We start from the raw sequence: 13361 nt of genomic DNA, 5'->3' as shown, positions 1-13361 counted from the left end.
GTTTTTTGATTTTCTTCATTTTTTGCGAAAAATTTCTATATTATGGTACATTGTTTTTTGTACCATCAAAAAGTAGAGATTCCAACGAAAAAAACTTGCTCCGATTTTTTAAAAAAAATCAGATATTTTGACGTGAGATTTTTTGATTGAAAATTCTGATGATTTTTTACTACTGAATCAAAATAAGGAGAAAAAATTAATATTTTAAATCCAAAAAATTACAGTGTATTTGGGACATAATAAGGTAACTTTTCATTATTTAGTGAAAAAAAATTTTTTTTTTTGTGGGAGATAAAAATAAAAAACCAAAAAGTCGGTTTTTTTGAATTTTTCGCACATATTTTGAGGTTATAGAAAAAAAGTGCAAATGCAAAAGTTGTAGATCTTTTTATTACCAACAACTTTGCAATTTAGTTTTTTTCGATAAGACTCTTAGTTTTTCCGGAAATCATGATAAACCGTTTTCCCCCCCTTCCCGAACTCAGCTCGCCCGTAATTTATTTTTCCTATTAATGTTATTAGATTTTCTTACCTTTCTAACTGGTTTTATCTTTTTTCTACTTTTGCTCTCGCGCCGCCACTGACTCCCAGCCAGTCTAGCATAGATTAGGGTTGGTGACAAAACCTCTCCTGAAACGTTGGTCCAAAAAAAAAAAAAAAAAATAAATAAATAAATAACTCAAAACCATTTATTCCTAGAAAGAAAAAAAAGTGCGATTTTTCCGTTCATGTCATAGTTAGGAACAACTGCCTTAGCGCATTACAGAAGTGGGAAAAACAGATTCTGTAGGTCGAATTTGGAGTTTAGGTTGGGTGGGGGGGGGGGGGGGGGGGGGGGGGGGGAGCGCCAAGAATAATCTCTTTAAAGATTAATCGGTAAAATAAATTTAAGCGATCGATATGCTAATTAATGGACGTATCTCAACTCCACATCAAGGAAAATTGATATTCCGTTGAGATTCTTGAGTCATTAAATACAAAATTAATCAAAAAAATTATTTTCCTTTTTTCTTCCCATAATAGGAGGAAACAAACATTAAATATGTACTCAAACCCCAAATAATGAGGGAATTAACAAAATATTTATAAACGAATAAAAATTTTATGTTTTAAATATTTATTTGGCGAGACTTATTTTCGTCGTCATGGTTACAAATCGTCTGCATTCAAGGCTTATCTCAAATAGTTTTTGCATAAAGGGTTTTTTTTGTGTAAAATCAAATATTTTCAGGAAAAACATCTAAAAATACTTAATTCTGGTAATTATAAAAGTATAACATTATACGTTGTAAGTTTAATCTTTATGAAAAGTGCACGAGTGCAATTTGGTCATATCTTTATTACCTCATCCTAATTACTAGTTTTTTATAAGAATATGCCTCCTTTTACCTAACCTAGAAAATCACTGGTCATGATATGAGTGAATTTGTCCTCTACTTCCATTCTATACATAGAAACAAGAAACTCAACGAGTAGGGTCCTATCGCAATTTATGAATTTCGAAAAACATAATTTGAAATCAAGACGTCAAAATTCAAATGAATGCTAGGGCCTTTTTTTTTTTCAAGTTACAACAATTTATACGTTTTGAAGTAAAATTGTGAAATCAAAGTTTGTGTGTGGTCTTTGTATTAATGTGGGGTCTCTTGACTAGAATGTGCTACGCTGCAAATGCTTGAAAAAAAAAAAAAGACAGAATCTTGAAAAAGAGAGGAAAGAAACAAAATTTTGAAATCTAAGAAATCATGGCTAAAACTAAAACAAGTGAAAATGTGTGAGGGCTATCAGCTAAAAACAGATAAATAATTATAAATCATGTATTAATTTGAAAAAGAAAGGCATATCCTCTCCAATATGCACACTTGAAGGATCCGTGAGCAGTGCACGTCCGAGACAATTTCTTTTACTCATCATTTGTCCTAACATAACTGAACCAACACTTATTTGCAATATTAGCAACCAAACTTCAAACGATTAAAATGTTTTTTTTTTTTCCACCACACTTCTAAGATTTAAATGAAATGGCTAGATGTAGCTGTTAAAAAATATCGTAGCTAATTTGAGAGGTTGCAGAAAATTTATAACAATTTGGTAGAAAACATTAAATATACAGACACAGAGATTTGATACAAGAACTTTATTTATAGCTTCCAAAAATATACACATAGTAGGTACCAATTCAAATGATCAAATCTTTATTTCTTCATGAATGAAACAGAAATATATCTGTTTAACAAATTGGATTTGATCAAGGGAAATGGAGCAAGCCTCCAAACAATATGGTAAAAACCTTTTAAAAATTAACCAATTCCTCTTAAATGAATTATGAGGCATGTTATGTCTTCAGATACTTCCACCCTTTTTTGATGACAAGCAGACAAATTACACAGAATAATTTCAATATTTTGCCCCAATGTTACGTTAGTTCTACCATTATCCTGCTTCACACTGTTCCTTCAATGTTCTACGTAGGATGTCTTAACAAGCTTCTAGGCAAATATCTAGAAAAAGGAGGATCCAAGATTTAAATCTTCAAGAATATGCTCCAACTTAGTCTTCCATTGAGCTTAAAAATTTACTTTCTGAATTTTCATTTAAACTATTTTACAAAAATTATGTTTGCTATTAACAAAGATGGGGTAAGAGATATTAAGACATGAAAGAAACAGGTGATCTAAAGAAGCTCCAAACATCTCTATATGGAGTAAAATTGCGTAACAGTTTTTCATCAGGGGTGTGTAAAGAGGTGTCAGAAGGTATAAAAATTACTTAACAACTACACAGTAAAAATTAATTTAGGTTAGCTATGCCAATCACTGTAAATTCAAGAGATCAATGAGCCTGAGCTGTTATCTTTCGCTAACAGCTCAGTTAGCAAAAGCTAACACAGTTAGCTTTTGCTCCTCAGATGTGTAGACAAAATACTACATAGTACAGTTAACTCTCAATCACTGTACTCAAAGTCCTGAAAAAACCGGCTATAACCTTTGAGTTACGGGAAGAAACCACAGCCTTCTCAAGAGTTAGGGACCCAATGAAATCTATGAGATAAAAAAATATTAGAATTAGAGTCAACTGCATAACACAAATCAATGAATAATAAAAAGTTAGAACATAAGAAAAAAATTCATGTACACTTGTTATTTGATGATTTTAAAGTTGAATAATTTCCTCCTTGATTACTTATTACAGATTAAAGCTCATGAAATATCACACACATTCATACTTCTGTTGAATCAGTTATTACTCTTCAGGCTCTGACTAAATTGAAAAGCATAAGCAGAGGAAATGACAGCAAATGAAGCCAAATCTCTCTACTATGTGCCATTTAGTCAGAAATTTTCAGTTTTTGCATCTGCACATGCGAAATACTTCTTGGACTGAGGGGGAAAAAACAACTTAATTTAAAACTTAAATGCACAAATATTGCCATGCATCATAATCATACTGGAATAATACACAATGCATTGTTTTTTCTCCTTTTTCAAATATCAAATTGCAGTTGGTTCTGTTTAACGACATTCTATTGAATGACTTTTCATAGTCCCAGATACTCCACTGCAGTTTTAGAAGCATTCTATTTAAGTACGATTCTTTTGTGGTCCCCTGAAAGTCGTTAGATAGAGTCAACTGTATTATATTTCTCATCTATTTCTAATTAAATCATTTATTTAATAGTTTTAATAGGTTAACAAGCTGTTTTTAATAGCTTACTCTGCTTAACTTTTTTTGAACACAAATCAATAAACAATCACAAGTTAGAATACATGGGAAAAAGTTCATGTAGGCTTGTGTCATTTATCAACTTTTAAAAATACTACTAAGATAATAAGTAAAAATACTACTTTATCTACTTTAAAAATACTACATACAACTAAAGTTGTATGATTTTCTACTTGATTACCTCTTACAGATGAAAACCCTTGAAACATCATACAGATCCATACTTCTGTTGATTCAGTTGTTACTCTTCAGGTTCAGGCTAAACTGAAAAGTACAAGCAGAGGAAATGACTGACAGTAAATGAAGCCAAATCTCTCTACCATGTACCATTCAGTAAGGAATTCAGTTTCTGAAGCTGCACGCCCAAAATACTTCTTTAACTATGGGGGGAAAAACAACTTAATTTAAATCTTAAATGCAACAATGTTACAATGCATCACAATCTAATAGTACGCAATGCATGAGTTTTCACTGTTTTCATAAACAAATTATTATATTTCTGTTGTGTATTACACCACGTTTCTACTTACTCAGATGAACAATATAGAATAGCATCCAAAAGGAGAACAATTATAATAAATTAATATGAATTTCTGCTTTCTGTGCATAGAAAAAAAATCAAGAATACCAAATGTCAAGCGGGGAAATGCTTTGCACACAATGCATTTTAACCAGGAGTGCTCACAGACATATAAGATAAACACACCAGTTGTGATCAGTGCTTCAGCAGTAGCCTCTTCAAGGTTAATACTTGAGAAAATAGGATTCCAGGTCTCCCAATGGATTCAAAAGTGCATCAAACATCATTTACACCTCAATAGCGAAATATTAAATACATTGTAACATTTTACCCGCATCAAATCATATTATCGACATGCAAGGTCGAGCGAAACAATTTTGTAATAGATGAACTAGGTGCATCAATTTTTAAATAAATATTTTGATTCTTTAAGAATTGAAGTTTTCAATGCTGTTTTTTTGGGCACTTATCTAGTTCTTTTGTGAAACATAAAATAAACTTAATTATTAAAATTTGCCTTACCAAATTATCCTTGGGTACTTTTCGTTCGTTCATGACGTCAAACCATTGCAGTTGCCTAACGTCATAGTTGCCATAAACTCCAGGTCAAAATCACTAACGATTTAGCTGTTATTTACATCTACTCGACAAGATGCTGTCCATATTTAGATAAAAGTAGCCTCACAAAAACTGGCCCAGTAATGCATTGCCATGAAAAGAAAAAAGAAGCCAGGAATATAATACAAACATTACAGTGCAACAAGAATAACACACAGTAAAAGAGCTGTAAAACACTATTGAAAAGATATTACATGAAGCAATTTGGCATTAAGTATAAAATAATTACCTATTGCTATTTTAATTGCTTGTTGAGCTGTAGGAGTTCTTAGTACAAAAAATGTCAGTCAATGCAATAAATGTATTATCAAACAGAAAGCTACATTAATGTTGATTAAAAATACACCAAATCGAGGTCTCAAAAACAATAGATATCTTCTTTGGTGACTAAATACGTTCATAAAACCAATCATCGGCAAACTTAAGAGTCATTAATGAATTTTGACACATTTTGAGCAGTGTTTTTATTTATAACCTTATAAAAGAGCTAATACATGCAACGTAGTATTATTTTTTAAAGAGGAAGCAACTTGTAAGAAAATTAGATTATAATTCTTATATGTAAGTTCGGTGTACTGGTCAACACACAAAACTTATACTCACTTATAGATTTCCTTTCATTTTTGTTTTCTTTCCCTTTTTTTGGCACTCTCGTCCGCCAAAAACATTGGTGTATTTTAATTTGTAATACACCAATTCGACATTTCCATGTTTTTAACGTGTCGAATATGAACATCACTCGTCAATTTAGCAGAATCTTGCACATCAAAATGCACAAAATTCTCTTCTTCCGTAATTTGTCTTGTAAGCTTTCAAATGAGGAAAACTTCGCCCCTACTTCAATAGTCATTCCTCTATAATTACAATAATTAGATCATTAAAATACTATCCATATAGGAAAGTATGCCGAAAAAGCACGAGGCGCAGTTGTTTTTCGCTGGAATAAACAACGCGAACGTGATCGCCAAATATCGAGGACGTCTGAAACCACGCCAAGTTACTACAAAGGTTGCTAGAAAAATCGAGGAGTAGCAGACACTTCCTATTTTTAATGATTTAAATATATTAGTTTATAATTGAACTTAAGAACCATTCCTAAATTGTGTTTTATTCATCCAATTCGTTTTAATTAATTTAAAAATATTTTTAATGTCACATAAGAACGAAACCAAAATACCTGTAAAGAAAATTTTAATGGCAGCGCAGTTCTGTCCCATGAATCCCCCCCCCCCCCAACACATACGACCATGCTCGTCATATGGGTGATCAGGGATTCAATTGCCCTTTCCCCCTGGACTTTTGAAATGTTTCTGAAATTGGGCATTTTTGTACGAATTTGGTGGTTTTTTTTTTTTTAAATTAAATGCATTGCGCACAATCTGACTGATTCGAGCACTTATAATGTAAGTTTCTAGAATGGAGGGGGGGGGGACATTATCCCCCTCCCTCCATTCCAGAAAATTTGAAATGGCGGGCCTTTGAGACAAAAGACACATTGCTACAAACTTACATACATGCTTACATAATAAAGTGCTCGAATCAGTCAGAGCATGCATAAATCAAGGGCGGATCCAACTTCTGCTTTTAGAGGGGGTTATTCAGAAAAGGGGGAGGTGTCGTGTCACATATTGCTCTTCTTGAGCTCAAATGGGGGGGGGGGGGTACCCGTCCCCATCTGGAGCCGTTCCTTAATAAAATTTGCAATGGATAGCAAATTTGCGTATTCTATACTTTGTTAAATATAAATTTCTCATTTCAGTACGAAGATAATTTTTTTGTTTTAATCAGATCAGTTTTTTTTTTTTTTTGGTGCATTTATTTCTTTGTTTTTTCGCAGCCCAATGCAAATGAAATGCTAGAAAAAAAATTTCGTTAGTAAACTCCTAAAATCCCATAGTAAAAAAAAAAAAAAAAAAAAAATCGCAAAACAAAATTTTGAACAGGCATCTCGTTTACAGGACCAATCTGTGAGCTCAAGGTCAAATTGCAACTGTTATTCCCTCCCCCGCCCCCTCCTCGACTGCCTGCATACATAGACATTTGTATGTGTAATTTTACGGAGTAACTAAGAAAATATTTCCATTTTAAATTAGTAATAAAAAAGAAAGCTTCGATTATTATGAAAGGGCGTTTATTAAATACCTTTAATAAAGCATTGACATTTTTTCTGGTGGCTGGGCAGCTTAATTTTAAATATAGTCAAATTTTGCCCAATATTTACTAACGAAAATAATTTCAGGTATATAAATTAGTATCAAAGTCTCAAAAATCATATTCATCATACCAACATAAAGGTAGTGTTTGTTGAAAAAATTTCATCATTCTCTAACTTTCTGGTTTTGTCTCCACTTATTTAACAGATGCTCTTAACATGTGAAATCTACATTTTAAAATTAAAACAGGGGTAGAAGTGACCGACTTGTCACATATAGGACATTTTCCACAAAAAATATAGGACACATTATATGAATAATTTTGCTATGAAAAAAGAAATACATATATATTATTTAGTTATTCTTATCAATGATTTCGTTTAAAAAAATTTCAAACAAAATTATAACTTACATCTGAAATGACTTTCCTGTAGTTGAATGAAATATTTTTGAAAAAAGTGTACTTTACAGACTAAATAACTAAACAAAATTTGAACAAAGATAAATTTTTATTTTTTCTTTCCCACTTATGACCCAAGTACTAATTCCACTGCTCTTTGATTTTATATCTAAACTGAACCCTTTACAACTTGTATTAAGAACAAACAGATCTTGAGAAGGATCCTTCTGACGTTTTTCAGAGTTTTCTTTATGCTTAAATGTTTTAGCATGCAGCCTCAATTGCGAAAATCTACTATTGCTTATCGGCACTGAACAGTTGCAAAAATGGCAAAAAGCGGTAAAATCTTTTTTTCCTTTAGTCCACCATGCACCAAAATTTGTACAATTAATGTCCTCCTGATTCAACCATTCCACACGAAATTTTGTTAAGCGATGCAATTTCGCCATTATAATTCCACTTATTACCACAAACTACGTTTTAACATCATAAGGAACTAACATTCCACAATCCCAAAATTCCACAAAAAAAAAAAAAAAATTGCAAAAAGAAGATTAGAACATTCCGATCAGAAAATGCACTGAACACAACACATACCAATATACCAACGAAAACCATGATGAAAAACAAAACAAATGGCTGTTGCCCTCCGCCCCCCCCCCCCCCCCCCAAACACAAAATTCTAAAACCAACTTCAGATTTAGTTCTTGAAACTCCACCCACTATAGAGTGACGTCACATTGCTGTCGCCAATGAGTGAAGATGCCTGTCGTAGGATTCAGTCTGTTGAGTTTTTTAATTTAAAATTCGTTTGGGCACATATTTTCAACGAAAAATCCGATGTCAGAAAGTTTATTTACTGTTCCTTTTAAAAGATATATTGAGTAAAAAACAGGAATATAGGAAATATAGGACATTTTTGAAAAATATAGCAAATATAGGACGATTTTGATGCTTTTTTTGAAAATATAGGAAATGTAGGATATATAGGACTACTTCGACCCCTGTTAAAATGTAGCTTTTTTTCTTTTTCATATATTCAAAACTAGGGAACAGAAACGCGGTCCATCGTTTTCCGAAAAGTTTCACTTTTGGTTTCGATTCTATCCCATAGCGCAGGTGTTCCCAAACTTTTTCGATTCGCGGCAGCCTTAGAAGAAATATAATTTTCCGAGGCATCCCAGTCTTTATTGATCATATATGTGTACGAATGTTACCGTGGGCACTTCGTGGCATCTTTTCGCAGATTAATCGGTAAAAATCGGCTGAAAAAAATTGTTAAAGTGGCCGCTGACCGATATGCTAATGCATTGTCGCATCTCTACTCCGCACCAGCAAAAAATGACGTTGATATTCCATTTAAATTCTTGAGTCACTAGAAAAAAAAAAAAAAAATAAATAAATAAATAAAAACTTATATTTAAAATTTTTTCTCTCCATAAGGGAGAAAATGAATAAAATACACGACATATAAATCCACAAAATGGGGGAGGAAATCAATAAAATATTTGTTAACTAATTAGTCTCTTTCATTTCTATTTAACTATATTATACTTTATCCTTTATTTTGCGGCCTCTTGACAGAATGTACTACACCGATCCCTTCCATTTTGGTGGAACTTAGAAATATCAATCATGAATTTTAATCTCTTTTTGATATTTTCAATTTGGCCCAGGTTCCATAGTTGTGGTACGCCCTTTGTTAGCAGCCATAAAAATATATTACTTTTTTCAATTTTTCAGAAAATTTGAAGTGATAAACAAATGTTACACAACAGTTTATAATTTTAATCTATACATTGTCTTTATCAATAAAAGTATTAATTTGAAATTAAACCTTGCCAATGTTTGGAAAATAAACAAAATCTGGAAAACTAAGAAATTACAACAGAGAAAGTGAAAATGAGTGAGCTCTATTTACAATTCATGTATTGATTTAAAAAAGGGAAAAGCATATCCTCTCTAATATATAAATAAGCATGTCCTTGATGAACATTGCCTGACAGACAATTTCTCCCACTCACCAATTAGTCAGAAACTATTGCTTAGTTTCTCTAATTAATATTTCATTATACCTTTTATTAGTGTTCATTTTCAAAAGAGAAACATATCCTCTGTAATATATAAATATACAAACAATTGATGAACTGTATGTCTGAGACAATTTCTTCTACTCATATTTAATCAAACATAACTGAACTAATGCTTATCTGCTACATTAGCAACCAGACTTCACCTGATTAAAATGGTCCCTCCCCTTTCTGGCAAAAATAAATTTTATAAATTGATGTAACTTTATCACACTTGTAAGATATCACACAGAAGTAGCAAATTTGAGGGTTTGCAAAAATATAACTATTTAGTCTAAAAAACTAAATATACAGACACATAGACTTGGATATAAGAATTTTATTTATAGCTACAAAAAATATAGGCACCATTTCAAAATATGTAATCTTTACTTTGTGATTAATGAAACAGAAATTTGATACATGGTTATAAACAAAACTCTTTTAATAAAGTTGATTTAATCTTGCTAAGCAGGTGGTGCAGTTGATGCCATTATTTTTTTCAAAAGCATCTTTACTTTTAACATGAAGCCTTAGGATAACCATATAGCAATACAAAAATCTTCGGTTTTCCCTTTGGCCCAGATCAGGGATTATGTGGGTTAATGACATCAGCTTTGATTACTAGACTACATGGAATGCAGCTGAGTCCCTGACCCTAGAGGCACCCTTGGGTAAGATATCAGGACATGAAAAAAATAGCAATGAGGTATCAAGGAAAAGGGATTACTTGTGATGATGACTCACTGAGCAAAGCATGGGATGTTCAAAGAAGCTCCCACACCTGGAGTAAAATTGCTTTATACATTTCTATAAAGGTTGTGTAAAGTGAGAGAGAGAGGTTTTTAAAGAAGTGATATGAGGAAAAAAAAAAAAAAAAAACCTTTATTTATAAAAAACGCACACACATACAAAAAAGTTTAGTTGTGCCAGTCATTGGAAATTAAGGGGTTCAATGACACTAATTCCCCACACTTTTGGTTACACTTCATTATGTTTAGTGAAAATATATAATACATTCAAATCTCAGACTGGTTCAAACTTCAAGTTATGGGAAGTTACCACAGCCCCTCAAGGAATATTTGAGATATTGAGAGTTGATTGTATAACACAAATAAAAAAATGTGTTCCAGAATTTATTCCAGACGATTGAAGACCTCAGTGATCGTTAGTGGTGACCAGGGCTTGTTAAATATATCCATGGTTAAAGTACAAGTTCCCATGCCAAACTGATACTTTTGGGACTGCTGGATCAGGGGTTGCTTGGCTCCTGGTCTGAATCAAAAAACCAGAACTGTCTTCAAGGCCTCATCCAACTGGTTAATCTCCATGTTGTAGTAAGTATGGGGGCCCTGGAATGTTGAGAGAGAGAATCCCATTCTTCAGTTGATTCAGTAGCTACTTTTCAGGCTCGGAAAAAACCGAAAAGCACAAGCAGAGTTAATGGCAGCAAATGAAGCCAATTCCCTCTACAATGTGCCATTCAGTCGGGAATTTCCAGCCTCTGCAACTGGACACCTGAAATAATTTTTGGACTCTGGGAAGAAAAAACAATTTAATTTAAAAGCAACAATATTATACAATGCTAATGGACACAATACTGTTTTTCATCCTGTTCAGAAAAATAATATATTTTATTTCTCAACATGTTTGTAATTAAAATATTTTGTCAATAGGTACAATAGTAAAATAGCTGTTATCAATAGCTTATTTGCTATTACTTTTTTTGTCATCTATTACACCAAGGTGTAACCATGTATTATATAAAAAATTTACTTAGCTATGATTGCTTCATAATAGAGATTATATCAAGAATAGAAGCAAGACACATTCATACGAAAGATTATTCAAGAATTAAATGCATTGCCTGTGTATTACAAGAAAATTCTCTAAATATAGTATGGCACAAAACCAATTCAAGTTGAGAATCAAGTTTCATAACAGTCTGGGAGTAACCCAAGTTTCCAATTACACAGATTAACAATAGAGAATAGCATCCATAAGAAAGTAACAATTTTAAAGATCAAACATACCCACACTTCCGTTGATTCAGTAATTACTCTTCAAGCTCGCAAAAAAACGAAAAGCATAAGCAGAGGAAACGGCAGCAAATGAAACCAATTCCCTCTACTATGTGCCATTCAGTCAGGAATTTTCAGCCTCTGCAACTGGACACCAGAAACAGTTTTTAGACTCTGGGGAGGAAAAACTTAATTTAAAATTTGAATGCAACACTATAACAATGCTAATGGAATGGCATACAATAGTTCTAAATAGGTATCCATCCTATTCAGAAAATAATTAGTATATTTTGCTTCTCAACATGTTATTAATTAAAATATTCTTCAACAGGTACAATAGTAAACTAGCTGTTATCAATAGCTTATTCTCTTTAACTCTTTTTTTGTTGTATATTACACTAAGGTGTGACCATCTATTATAAAAAAAAATACTTCAGCTATGATTGTTTCATAATATTACATCAAGGATAGAAGTAAGACAAATTCATAAAAAGTATTATTCAAGAATTGAATGCACGACCTGCTTATTACAGGAAAATTCTCAAATTATAGTATGATACAAAACCAATTCAAGTTGAGGATCAAGTTTCATAACAGCCTAGGAATAATTACACAGATAAACAATAGAGAATAGTTTCAAAAAGTAGAACTGTAATAAATTAAAATAGATTGGACCTCTTTCTGCGAATGGAGAAAAAATCTCAAGAATAAAAACAAATATCAAGCAGTAAAAATCCTCAACATATAAGCACTTTAACCTGGAGCGTTTGTTGCTGCTCACAGCTACTGCACCCCACATGATACTTTGATTTAAATACTTCAGTATTTATCCTTAAGCATGTGACAATATCTGGAACTGGCAAGAATATCAAATCTGCATGTTATTTTTCTGAAAGTCATGAAGCAATTCAGCAATAAAAGCATGATTGACAGATCTTTTAAAGGATGATGAGTGAATTATTTAATTTGAGATTTCCGTTACACAGAATTCTATTAAATAGCAGAAGCTAGAAGGAAAAAAATGATTGTTTGATAACTGTTTTATAATTCAAAAAGGTAAGAATCTGCATCAGATGAATATACTCCTGTTTAAAAACATAATTTGGTCAATAGGTACCTGCATTTTGAAAAAGAAAAATGCATAAATTATTTTTCTTCTAGAAAATACCATATTTTGCTCCTGTCTGTAACTTTGCAATTTTACTCAAATGTAACAGATACACTATATAGGAAGCTAAATATAATAACTATTGCAGAAATAGTTATTAGTTAACAGAGAAATCACATTTCGTCTAACGAGCAAAGTATTAAGTTCATAGCAAGAAATTATTGAAATCAAATCCTTATTACTTCATATCCATAATAACGACGTTCATCATTGAGCGAAACCGTTTTGTAAGATACTATTAAGATGCATTTCTTTAGAAATTAGTTGATTTAATATGAAATCTACACTGAATTACAAGCCGTTATCTAAGTTTACTTATGCTTTAATTAAAATATGAATAAAATTGTACCATTGTTTGTTTCCTTTATGAATCAAAGCAAAATCCTCTTTGTTCTCATGTTCACGAGCGCCAAACCATTACGAGATCACTTTGAAGAAAGAGAAATACATAAATTAATCATTTCATCTCAATAGCTCAATATTAAATACATTGTAACATGATATTGACATCAAATCACATTTCTGACATTTAAGATCGAGCGAAACCATTTTGCAAGTCATTAGGCAGTTTTTGAATAAATATTCGTTGAAATAACAAATGAAACTTGCAACATTACTAATTTCAAGAGTTAATTTGTGTTTTTGTGAAACATAAATTCAAATTAATCATTAAAACGTACCTCACAATC

The 13361-nt window shown here is 31.9% G+C and overlaps 1 long non-coding RNA gene across 1 annotated transcript; it reads right to left on the bottom strand.

The window, feature by feature from the left end:
* Positions 1 to 2152: 2152 nt before the first annotated feature.
* Positions 2153 to 4937, bottom strand: LOC129217185 (uncharacterized). The gene is made up of 3 exons (XR_008580195.1): positions 4766 to 4937; positions 3905 to 4103; positions 2153 to 3041 (listed from the first exon to the last, which is right to left on the bottom strand). It is a non-coding gene; the product is annotated as an uncharacterized LOC129217185 (long non-coding RNA).
* Between the last annotated feature and the right edge of the window lie 8424 nt (positions 4938 to 13361).

The sequence above is a fragment of the Uloborus diversus genome, chromosome 2 (assembly GCF_026930045.1).
Source record: "Uloborus diversus isolate 005 chromosome 2, Udiv.v.3.1, whole genome shotgun sequence".
Classification (NCBI taxonomy): Eukaryota; Metazoa; Arthropoda; class Arachnida; order Araneae; family Uloboridae; genus Uloborus; species Uloborus diversus.
This window is presented reverse-complemented; position numbering and strand designations above follow the sequence as displayed.